The sequence below is a fragment of the Thermobia domestica genome, chromosome 8, assembly GCF_964235325.1.
Source record: "Thermobia domestica chromosome 8, izTheDome1.hap1.1, whole genome shotgun sequence".
NCBI lineage: Eukaryota > Metazoa > Arthropoda > Insecta > Zygentoma > Lepismatidae > Thermobia > Thermobia domestica.
In genome coordinates, this window is record NC_137461.1 from 137145690 (window position 1) to 137159080 (window position 13391).

At 36.8% G+C, this 13391-nt stretch overlaps 1 protein-coding gene across 1 annotated transcript in view; it reads right to left on the reverse strand.

Annotated features, from left to right (window-relative positions):
• The window catches only part of LOC145693235 (cilia- and flagella-associated protein 74-like), a 124905-nt gene extending 112034 nt beyond the window's left edge, over positions 1–12871 (reverse strand). Inside the window, exon 1 of the mRNA XM_081769040.1 lies at positions 12675–12871. The gene's annotated coding sequence lies outside the window, so the exon portion shown is untranslated. The remainder of the gene's footprint in view (positions 1–12674) is intronic.
• Positions 12872–13391: the final 520 nt, after the last annotated feature.

The window sequence follows — 13391 nt, forward strand, 5'->3', positions numbered from 1 at the left end:
TTTCACTGAAGAGTGGAAAAACGAAGAAATTCTGTTAGGCGGAACGTTAAACTAAAAATATTTCATCTCTCTCTCTCTCTCTCTCTCTCTCTTTCTCTCTCTTACGAAGGGTCTGATGTCTAAATGATTACGAAAACTATTACTTAACACAATATGATGTTCTTATTTCGTAGCAAATACGAAAACTCAAGTTAGAGGTACGTTCAATTCAGTTTAACGTACCACGACTATGCCCATTTTGCTCAGGGAGATGGATGATTAAGACAAATGAATGAATGAATACTTAGTAGAATGAGAATGTATGAGTAGATCATGAAACCTCACGGACACGATGTTCGGAGATGAAACTAGGGGACTGCATGCACTTTGCCACAGTGCACGATAATTAGTAATAAAAAATTATAAGCTTACTTGATCGGAGATCGAACTAGGGACCGCATGCACTGGGTTACGGAACAATGCTTTACTATACTAAGTATTCATCTGAAAGAATAAGTCATTGCTTTATCACTGAACCACACACAAACTTTCACATATTTCTTACGTTCGAAACGTAAGAAGATATTTCAGTTTAACGTACTACGATTATGCTCATTATGTTCAGGAAGACGAATGATTAAGACAAATGAATGAATGAATGAATACTTAGTAAAATAAAAATATATAAGTAGACCATGAAAACTCACGGACACTATGTTCGGAAGTCGACCACAGTGGGCGGCAATTAGTAATAAAATATTATAAGCTTACTTGATCGGAGATCGAACTAGGGACCGCATGCACGGGGGTTGCGGAACAATGCTCTACTATTCTAAGTATTCATCTGAAAGAATACGTCGTTGCTTTATCACTGAACCACACACACACAAACTTTCACATATTTCTTACGTTCGAAACGTAAGAAAATATTTCAGTTTAACGTACCACGATTATGCTCATCATACAGATAGACAGACAGAAAGATATACACTTAGATAGTACTTATTGTCTTTTCGAGTGCAGAATAATACGCGTTCAATACTACACAGAGGTTTGTAGTGTTTGAGCCTCGTCGCCCAAAGCTTGGATCTCTCCCAACAAAAAAAAATTCTTGATGCACGCCTGTGTACCTTGCTAGTATACGAATTCTATGACGGGATTCTGAGCATTTTAGAATAAATTGATGTTAATAATAGGGAATATTTTAACTACTTTCGTCCTTTTAAAGTAATATCACACACAGCTTAGACTATAATATGGAGAAAACTGTACAAAGTTCAACTTCCTAGATCAACTTAAAGAAATGGAGAAATGTTCTCTTATTTGAGAATAGACAATTGTTTTAACTTGAAGATTTGTGCCCCATGTTGAAATCGTGGAGTGCTGTGGATCAGTGGTAAAGCGTTCACCTTCTGTGATTGGGGTTCCTGGTTCGATCCTAACTCTTGCCATGTGAACTTTGTGGTGCATATAGTCTCGCTGCTGAACGGAACGTTAAACTCAAAAATCAATCAACATCGTGTGTACATGAGTAACGACATCCGAGATGTATAAGCAACACTAGTTTTGTCAAGTTTTAGATCTCAAACACTGTTTTAATATTACCTAAAACACACACATACATATCTTCGCTTCGTGTTGTCTGAAACCATGACCTAAGATAATGTTGACGCGATAGCTGGAGAACAACATTGAAATGCAAAACATGTTCTGTTATCTTATTTTTCTGCTCTTTGCAAGTAGATAGTGCAGATACAGAAACTCTCTCAGTTCGTTGACTTATGTATGTGTTTTTAACGTTAGATTTCACTCTTATTAACATTAGAAAATTATGAAATTAACTTCAGTGTCTCTGTGGTAGAGTGTTTACCTCTGGTGCATGAGGTCCCGTGTTCAAATCACGTCTTTTTTTTTCTATATACTTGTCATTAATTTTAGCGACCACAAATTCCCTGCTTCCTTTACAACTTAACGAAAAGATGCTATTGACTGCCCCCGGAAAACCGTCCTTATCATTTCATTTTACGATTTCATTTCATTTTTTTCGTTCCAGAGGACAGGGTGGTTCAGTGGTAGAGCGTTCACCTTAAGTGCTTGGGGGTCCCTCGTTCGTTTTCCATTAGCATAGTACACTTAGCCTAACAGGCATAATCGTAGGACGTTAAACTCAAAGATTTCATTTCATTTTTTTCGTTCCATGGGGGAACGGTGACTCAATGATAGAACGTTCACCTTAAGTGCTTGGGGGGTCCCTCGTTCGATCTCAGTTCGTACCCTATGAACTTTGTGGTGGACAAACATCGTATGCGTCGATTTCCCTTCGGAGTTCACCAGTTTCCTTCCACTTTCTTCATTACATCATTTCATTCATTTTTTCATTATCACCTCTCCTTCATTAGCCTAGTAGACGTAACCGTAGGACGTAAAACTCACTTTTCACTTGTCCCACCCACACAGATTATACTATTTTCATTTGCTAAAACACACATATCTTCGCTTCATCTGGACTCCACGTACTACAGATACATAGACAAACGGAGAAACAAGTAGACATATTATCAAAATTTTAAGACACACAAGCTATGATTATTATTACATCATTCACATCATAAAGTTCCGTCTTTCAAAATCATTAGTTTAACAGTCATAATCGTGGAACGTAAAACTCACTTTGGGTGTTAGACAACATTGTATCTAAGACTTTTCTCTTTGACTCTCTTGTCAAACTATGATTTGACCTCTCTCTCTCTCTCATCGCAGGTTGGGGGCCCTAGTGGATCAATGGTACAGTGCTCATCTTTGATGTATGGTGTATCCAGGTTGTAATCCAGCCCAAACAAGTGAACTTTCTGGTAGACAAAATTACTAGGTTAACAGACATAAAAATTTCAGACATAACAAACGTAAAACTATGATTTGACTCGAACGAATATTTCTGGTGCATTGGGATCCCTATTTCGATCCTAGCTAACAACAAGTGAAATTTGTGGTAAACAAGAGCGTTCATCTTTTGTGCATAGGTCCCCGAGTTGAGCATGAAGCCCTAAGACTTTTCTCTTTGATTCTCTTTTCAAACTATGATTTGACCTCTCTCTCTCTCATCGCAGGTTGGGGGCCCTAGTGGATCAATGGTACAGTGCTCCAAGAGTCGATTGATCCCAAGACATTTGAGTCCTTAGTGGACGACATTGAGAGAAAGATTCAAATATGGAGACAGAAAAGGATTATTTTCATATGCAGGTTTAGAATTGGAGAAAAAATGATTGCACAGCATCCATATTATGATGAAATTTGTGATTTTGTGAAACAGAAGAAGGAAAGTTTCCGAACTGCTAGAATCACATCAAGCAGTGCGTTCGATCAAACTAAAAGCATATATTAGGGTTCTGGTTCGATTCTTAGTGAAAGAGCATTAAATATTTCTATTTCGTTCCTTTCTGTCGTGAAACGATGTGCTATATACGTGAAATTCTTTTTTTTTTTCATGCAAGGATTAATTCAACTCAATGGTCGTGAAGTACAGGTCTTGCGTTTGATTCTCAGGTCTTGCGTTTGATTCCCGTGTCCTGCTGGTTCGATCCTCGTTGAGAAAACATTACACATTTTAAGACATGAAAGTCATTCGATCCTATCTGTCGTGAAAACGAAGTGAAATTCTTTTTTTTTCATGCAAGGACTAGTTCAACTTTAAAATCATGAAGTACCAAATTCGATCCCAGCTCCCTACCAAAGTAGAATTTTGTGTAAAGTCTTTATTTCATAAGTTAGCGAAGCTACAATCAAGTTTAGTTGTCTGCTTCACTTTCACTCCCCAAAATAATAATAATAATAATATGATGCTGTATTTTTTAAATTAATTTTTATGGTTGTTATTTATGTTTTAATACCACTTTGGTCCGGGTTCGATTCTCGATGATAAAAAGAGAGAGAAAGGGGGCATTGAACACTTGAAAGTGTTATAGAGCTTCGAAATGAAGAGCTTCGAACAATGTACATATCATATGCTACGCTAAAACCAATACATGAAATTCTTTTTTTTTCATGCAAGAATTAATTCAACTCTAAATCGCGAAGCACCGATCTTGCGTTTAGTGTACAGGTTCGATTCTCGATGAGAAAGCATTGAATATTTTAAGACATTAAGTATGCTCTTCGCTATTCAATACATAGCGAAAAGACGAAAATCAATCAATCAATTGGGAAACTTCGAACTTGATATTCAATCAATTGGGAAGCTTCGAACGTGATAGCCGGCCAAGAGTATGAGCATAGTAACAACGTTCGCTTACGTTCTTCGCAGGAGGGAGTAGTGTGGAGGGGTTTGGGAGATTCAAATTCATAATGAAAAGACAAAAATCAATCAATCAATTCGGAAGCTTCGATCGTGATAACTAATAGAACTCTCATCCGTCCAAGAGCATTTAGCTATTCAATACATAGCGAAAAGCAAAAATCAATCAATCAATCAATTCGGAAGCTTCGCCGTCCAAGAGTATGAGCATAGTAACAACGTTCCCTTACGTTCTTCGCAGGAGGAAGTGGAGGGGTTTGGGGGTTCAAATTCATAACGAAAAATCAATCAATCAAACCATTGGGAAGCTTCGATCATGATAACTGATAGGACTCTGATCCGGCCAACAGTATGAGCATCCAAGACTATGAAGGCCAAGAGCATCTAGTTATTCAATACATAACGAAAAGCAAAAATCAATCAATCAATCATGAAGCTTCGATCATGATAACTGATAGGACTATGATCCCTCCAAGAGTATAACCACCCAAGACGATAAAGCCATCCAAGACTAGCAACATAACAACAAACTGTTCTCATACACGTTCAGATAAACCAAAATTTTCCCACGCACTTCTCTGGTAGCCGTAAAAGGCTATGACCATAGCAACTAAAGGCTTGTCGAAACTTGCCTCCCAATTCCAGGAAATGATATCGCCAAAATTTTCCCACGCTTATGAAGGAGGGGATATCTACTAGTAGCACAGCATTAACCCTTATATAGCCTATATCATATAAGTTTACACGTTGGGGTAGTGTCTTCATTATTCGATTTAAAAAATACTAATAAAGCTTTTTCCTTCCCTTTCTCTCTTTCTTTTTTTCTTTTCAAGCGTGGAAGCATTGTACAACACGCTACATATGGTTTCACGCCTTTCTGGATCAAGACATAGGGTGTGATGGCGTCATAACTTAAAACAAAAGAATTCTTTGTTAGGCCTATTTTTATTATTTTTGGGAGGGCTTACTATTAAGATTGCACCTATTAAGATTGAAAATTTGCACACACATTCAGTGCATCCCTTCGTATTTTTTCAGATCTCTGCATTAACACAGGGGAAGTCCAGAGGTGCAAAAATGTAATAATTATAATTATAATAATAATAATAATAATAATAATTCCCTTTTTGTCTATTTTCCCGCTCAGATACTCGACGGAGACATGCGAATGGTATCGTTTCAAAGGTTGTTCTATTGTGAAGGTACGAGTGAGGTAGAATGAGGTACGAACCATGATCCTAGTATAAATAAGGATGTCTCAGGAAATTTTTACCTGAGATCCTGTTTTAAACGGGAATTTATGGTACTGTGGGCATATGTGCATATTAAAATTTTGCACATACATTCAGTGTACTCCTTAGTATTTTGCAGATATGTTTCAGATATCTGCGTTGCCACAAGCGGTATTCTAAGGGGCAAAAAGATACAAAAGGATATTTTAATAAATCTCTTTTTCGCGATTTTTCTGCCTCAGATACATGATGAAGACATATGAATGGTACCGTTAGAAAGTATTTTCAATTCTGAGGAGATTGAGGTACGAACCATGATCCTAAGGTAAATAGGGATGTTTTAGAAAATTTTCCATTTTATGCGGGAATTTGGGGTATTGTGGGGGATATTATTAGCACATAGGTTAATATTATTTACCTTACTTTTCTAAATAGAAGCTTAAATTTTTGTAGACACATTCACTATGACAATATTTTTCAGCTGATTTTGAGATCTGTGTGTTAACGCAGGGGGGAGGGGTCCAGAGGTGCTAATAAAAAAGGGATATTTTTAACATTGCGATTTTTCCCGGCTCAGATACATGATGGAGACATATGAATGGTATCGTTTGAAAGAATGTTCTATTCTGAAGAGAATGAGGTACAAAACATGACCCTAGGATGTCTCAGAAAATTTTTATATTACATTTGAATCTTTTGGAGTCATCTACGCCACTGTAGGGATGTTCTTAGCTCATTGGTAAATTTTTTCTCTCGAACTTATTATTCAAGATTGAAGCTTGAAATTTTGAACACACGTTTCGTACATCACTTAGTATTTTTTTAAGTTTATTTTGATATCTGTTTGTTAACACAGGATGTTCCAGAGGGTCTCAAAGTAGAAAAAGGGATTTTTGCACCAAAAGCCTTATTTCCCCCTCTAACTTCCCATTTCAGGGCATGATAGGGAAATGTGAATGGTACCGTTTGAACACGATGTTCTTCCAATGAATTCAATTTGATTATGAGATTTAAACTGACTGTTACTTCTTTTCAATTAAAATTCAGATCTTCATGAATGGGAAGTGAAAGAAACATGACCCTGCATGTCAGAAAGCTACTGATGATGTATCAGTGGAGACAAGAAACACACCCACTACAAAACATACTACAGGCTAAACCAGTAACGTCTTAATTACTGTTTCATTCTGAGTTTTTTTTTTTTTTTTTTAGAACATACGTCATGTACTTATGTAACATCCTATATTACTGGGAAAGTAACCCTGATAACGAAATTCTGATTTCAGATTTGAATTTAACATGGTGAATTACTATAGAACTACAGACTTTTATCCAAGAAATATCTTTTTTTTAGAACATTGTAATTATACCACATCACAAAAAAATGTTTCATATTTTTTGTACCTAATTCTAAACGTCCACATATTTACCCGTTTGCAAAATTTATCTAAACACAGAAAGATGAAAGTGAAAAAATCTTTCAGATGATTTTAAAATGAAACTGAGTGTCTTCCTGTTTGGCCTTGTGCCTGTTTTCAGAACCACATGAGCTCCCGCCGGGAATCGAACCCAGGCTTCCCACGCCAAAGGCGCGTACGCTAATCGCTTAGCCACGAAGGAGCTTATGAAAAATGAAGGATGACTATTTCTCCAGTCTAAGATGAATCTTTATTGTTTGGATTGTTTTGTCCAATGAACACCTTATATCACTGACATTATAATTAATTGTGTGTGTAATACAATTGCTTATTCCTTACTGCATGCAAGAAGAAAGGAAACAATGATCATACATGAATTAGAAACTCCGACCGGAAGCAGGCTCAAATCTTGCAAATAATCGTAAAACTCTCGCCTTTACGGCACTTTTCGATTTTTATCAAGACGTTTTTCACTTGTGTCAGTAAAGGGACATGTACAGATGTTGTGAGGAATGACAAGGAGATTCATGCTCATATGTGAATGATGCGCTGTGTAGAGAGCGCAGGTTCAGCTAGTATAATATAAAGGTGTTTAATGAATTTATATTTGCAATCAAATAAGAATAGGGAGGGTTAATCTGAATAATATGATACGACTAGTATAACAAAACAAGCAAAGTGATGATTGTCTTACTTTGTTAAAGATGAATTCGTTTATTCTTAATGAGTAGTGGGGTGAAAAGAAGTTGTGTAGTATCATACTTAGAAATTAGTACGAGCGAGTTTTCTTTGAAACTCGACTCGACTCGAAACATACATCTTTGGGCTCGACTCGACAACTCGGCTCGAAAAATTTCCTCCAACTCGACTCGAATTAGGGTCGGGTTTCGAGTCGACTCGAGCCAAAACGTGCAAAATCGAGCTAAATCCTGTGTATAGTTTCAAGTACTCTCTTCAAGTATCCTACATAGATAATATATTCTCAATGATACTTCTACTTTATTATTATTATTATTATTATTATTATTATTATTATTATTATTATTATTATTATTATTATTATTATTATTATTATTATTATTATTATTATTAAATCGCGTATATCCATGGAAGATAGGCGATTTGTATCTGGGTACTAAAAACTAATTGAGGGCAGATCCTGGTCGTCTTCAGGAGGCAAGGACATCGTTCACGAGATTCTGGGTTTAAGTTCCGGAGAAGCAAGTATTCGAGCTCGAGCCATAACTTGTTAAAAGTTATCGGGCGCTGGCCAAACATGTTCAAAACTGCTCGGCCGGGTTTAGGGTTGTCAACAGCTCGAGCGGCCCGGCTCACAGCTCATTCACTACCGAACTGAGAAGTGAGCCGAGCCAATAGCTCACCCAACCGAGCTGGCTCGAGCTGATGGCTCACCTGAGCCGAACCGAATCGAGTTGATGGCTTACCCCAACCGAACCGGTTCGAGGAATCGGCTCAGTTGAGCCGAGTCGATGGCTCGTCTTAATCGGGCCGGCTCCAGCTGTTTTCCCAGTTGCACCGAACTGAGCCGGTTGACATCACTACCCGGGTTGGACTTCTGCTTGGGCTAAAAAATTCGGCCGTGCAGGTCTCAGTCTTGATGGTAAGAACTACAGTATATACTTATATTGGTACTCAACGTTTGAAGCTGTATCGTTATAAAAATCTATTGTCGTCTCGTTATCGAGACGAGACGAGATGTGAGTTGTATCCCCTGTCGTGAGCAACATGACACATAAAGTATTCCACATTACGGCTTACATTTCTCATGGCTTTCGCTTTCAGTTTAATCAGGCCATGATTTCAAAGGGAGTAAAAACGAACTGAACGAGCGAGCCATTTATCAAACTCGACTCGACTCGAAACTTGACCTCAAAAACAGTGACTCGGCTTGGAACTCAACTCGAGAAAATTACCTTTGACTCGACCCGAAACTCAAGTGAAATTCGAGTTGAGTCGAGTTTAAGCTCGAGTCGTGCCCATCCCTAATCATATTTTGATACTCAGTATTTATTCTTAGACGAGTAATATAGTTGATGTGTAATGTGTAGACCATATGTTTGTATCGTAAGCGTAAATCATTTTATAGAACGGTTATATCCGTCCGTCCGTCCGTCTATCTGTCCATTCCTTAACTAGTATCAGAGCATAAATGGCAAGAGATATCGAGAAGTATTTTTTTTTTTTTTAATCGTCTGAGCGTTCCAAGAAATGGTTCCATCTCATACGTTAATCCTCTATTCAAACTGGGTCTAACTAACCATTTTCAGTTTCAACGTTTATAGCTATAGAACTAAAACAATAATATATTGCGAGAAGCGATTATCTACAATTGATTCAGCATCCTGAGGATATACGGTACATCACTATCCGCAAAACTCTACTCAAGCCAGAAGTGGCTGAAATTTAGTAGTACTTCTGGCTTCAACAGTTATTTCTATAGAGCAAAAATGGTACAATATTTCGACAAGTGGATTTTTGCACACGATTCAGCATCCCAAGAATAGGTTCATCTCTTCCGTTAACTCTCCATTCAAACAGGAAGTGCTAGAAATTAACAATTTTCGGTTTCAAATTATCACCATAGAACAAAAACGGTAATAGCGACTAGTGGTTTCTTGCAATCGATTTTGGGTTTTTTAAGGGAACATGTCTTTATAAACTGCAACATTGCCGAAAACAGAAGTGGTTGAAATTTACTAATACTTTCGCCTTCAATATTGATTTCCCAAGATTAAGTTCCATCTTCTCCACTAACCCTTTATTCAAATTGATAGTTCAAATTAACTATTTTCAGGTTCAACGTTTATCGCAATACAGTCTTGGGAAGTAACGTAACGCGTTACTTTTTAAGTAACGTTTCCTAGTAACGCGTTACATTTCGGATGAGTAACTACAATATATATATATATATTTCGGAAACAAATGTTTCTTTCCTATGAAGTGAATTTCTCAGAATGGAACAATGTTCGGCTTTTCCCGTTTCGCCTTACGAACTTTATGTTGGTAGGCTTGCAAATACATTCATAGATACAATTTGATTTGTTTATTTATATAACAAAATATAGTGCCACTTACTGTTTTTGGAAGATGAGGACAGCCTCAGGAAAATCACATGTACTGGTTGCAAGCACCTGGAAGATTTTGACAGCTCCAAATCAATACATTCAGTAAGTGAACTACGAGTGCAATGGTAGTCTATTTTACTTTGATTGACGTTGTTTTTATAAAGATGGAGAACAAAAATATTTTATCGTTCGAACATTTGAAAGAATACTTTTTCTTAAAAGCTGAAAATGATGGTGAACAGAATTTGAAAGTAAAGTGGTGCCCCGGCGGGAAATATTTATCAACAACTAGGGTACCATAATTAACGACATACAGTAAGGGGTTAATATGAATAAACTGTGTTCTGATGAGCAGGCCTACTTTATTGATGTAATGTTGATGGTATGTAATATTAGAGTTATTTTAGATCAGTTTGCGTATTCTAAAGTCCCGTTGATTATAGAGTTTGGAATAACTAGCTTTAAAAAGCATGTATCGATTTTAGAGTTATTGGCAAGTTTTGATTCACTCCCAGTTCATGTGTTCTCATTTTGTCAGTTGTAGTGTAATGTTTCTCTATATTCTGTATTTTTAATTTTACATAACAACATTGCTATTATTATATAATTAGTTTAGCAGAATAATAATAAGCAATTTTTTCTAACGCATAGGGACGGGCACGAGTCAAGCTAAAACTCAACTCGAATTCAAGTCGAGTTTCGAGTCGAGTCAAAAGTAATATTCTCGAGTCGATTTGCGAGCCCATTCACTGTTTTTGGCGTTGAGTTTCGAGTCGAGTCGAGTTTTATAAATGGCTCGCTCGTTTTAACTCGTTTTGAAATCATGACCTGATTACACTGGAAAGCGAAAGCCATGAGAAATGTAAGCTAAGCAGTAATATGGAATACTTTTAGTGTTGCTCACGAGAGGGGAAACTGCTCGCATCTCATCTCGTCTCGATAGCGAGACTACAAGAGATTTTTTAAAACAAGCTTAGCTCGGCTCGGCTTAACTGAGCCGATGACTCGAGCCGGCTCGCTTGGGGTGAAGCATCGGCTCGAGCTGGCTTGGTTGGGATGACCCATCTGCTTGGTTCGACTCAACTGAGCGAAGGGCTCTAGCCGACTCGGTTGGGTGAGTTGTTGGCTCGGCTCACTTCTCGGTTTGGGTCGATAGTGAATGAGCTGTGAGCCGAGCTGCTCGAGTCCTTGACAATTCTAAACCCGGGCCGAGCAGTTTTGAAGATATTTGGCCAGTGCCCTATGAACTCCTAAATTGTTTGGCTCGAACCCGAATTCTCAACCTAGACTCTCAACCCAAATTCAGAAGCTCGTGAACAATGTCCTTGATTCCTAGACTTCACGGCTACCGAGGTTGGCAATCAACTACTTTTTTAGTATTCAGATATAAACCGCCTATCATTCATGTTTATACACAGTGTTGCTAGAATAATAATAATAATAATAATAATAATAATAATAATAATAATAATAATAATAATTATTATTATTATTATTATTATTATTATTATTATTATTATTATTATTATTATTATTATTATTATTATTATTATTATTATTATTATTATTATAGCGGTAGTAATAGTCGTACGGAAAATGAATTAATAAGATTTTTTCATATATTCAAAGTTTCGGATCTAAAAGTAACGCATTAGTAACGCGTTACTTTCGAAGTAAAGTAACAGTTACTTTTTTTGAGGCAAGTAACGCGTTAGTAATACGTTACATTTTAAGAGAAAGTAAAGTAACTTGTAACGCGTTACATTTTTACAAGTAACTTACCCAACACTGTCGCAATAGAACTAAATTGGTAATAGTACACGTATTTTTTGCAACAGATTCTACGTCTCAAGTAAACATTCAAGCGAAACCTGCAACATTCTACCGAAACCTGAAGCGGATTTATTTGCACTTCCAGTTTCAGTACTCATTTCCATAGAGCAAGAACGGTAAGATATCGAAACGTGATTTTCTGACGAAGATTCAGCGTCCTAAGGGCAAGTCTTTAGGCAAGGCAGTGACAATAACCAATTCATCTGAACCGGTTCCCACAGTTACAGTTGCAGTTCCCAAGAACGAAAGACAGAAAACTACGTGCCTTGCGGGGCTCTAACCCGCCTTCATTCGCTGACGCTCGCTCGGCAATACTATTTATTGACTGAATATCACTGCCTTGCCCAAAATAAAGAGTTACCGTCGTAACAACAATTTTTGTGTCTACTTTTGTCTTTCTGCTCAAACCGAAACTGCTCAAGATCTACGATTTTTTTTTCGGTTACAAATCGTGTAGAATGTTTATTAGATAAAGTGGAAATAGATAATTAGCCATAAGCAGTTCCCTTAGCCCCCAAGAATACATTCCACCTAGGATTTTATTCCCCTATTGCAACCGGAACTGATAGGCATCAGTTAGTAATTGCGGTTTCAATATTAATATAGTTTCAAACTGTGAAACGGAACTTACTTTTTATTATTATTATTATTATTATTATTATTATTATTATTATTATTATTATTATTATTATTATTATTATTATTATTATTATTATTATTATTATTATTATTTTGATAAGTACTATTCCTTTGCGAACTAAGATATAGGTTCTAAATCGTAAATAGTTGTTTCCATACATTCTTAAGTATCCTACACAGATAAGTAAATACTTACAAATTAGTTATAAACATAAATTATGCTTCTCGAAGGTTTCTCTCACAGAAACATATAAGACTTCTTCTTTCACCTCTTACGGAGATTGAATTCATCAGATGCATGTATTAATTCTTCTTGTCTCAACCACATTTTCTTTCTTCTTCACTATTATCAGTGTTAAATAGGACACCTCCGACTTAGAAAAAGTCTTAGTAGCACAGATCACAGATTAGTAGGCTATAAGTGTTAAGTTTGTTAGGTAATTTTAAATGATTAATTCCACTAATGTCCAATCTTCTTCTGGTAAAGGAATATTTCGGTTAACACAAATAGACATATTCATCAGAATTTCTTTCTCAGTACAGAATTGTCTTCTTTAACAAGATTGAACGCAACATTTTTTTTTAAATAATTAATATTCCTTCTAATATGTATAGCAAAATAGTTTATTTTAATGAATACATTTTTTATAAGCTTATGCTGCTGAGTAGAATAAATTGAATCATAATACGAACTGTTTTTCAATCAGGGGCGGATCCAGGGGGATCGATCGCTCCCCAGAAGAGGAAACTTTCTTATTTTATATATAAATAAAACCCATCCCAGAGTTTGGAGCTCTTAAAAGTGGCTCTAAGTAGCAGTATTACAACCCACTGCTCCCCTGGAAGTCCGTCCTGGATCCAGGCCCGTGCTGGCCCACCGGGACACCGGGACTTGTCCCGGTGCGCCCTCCGA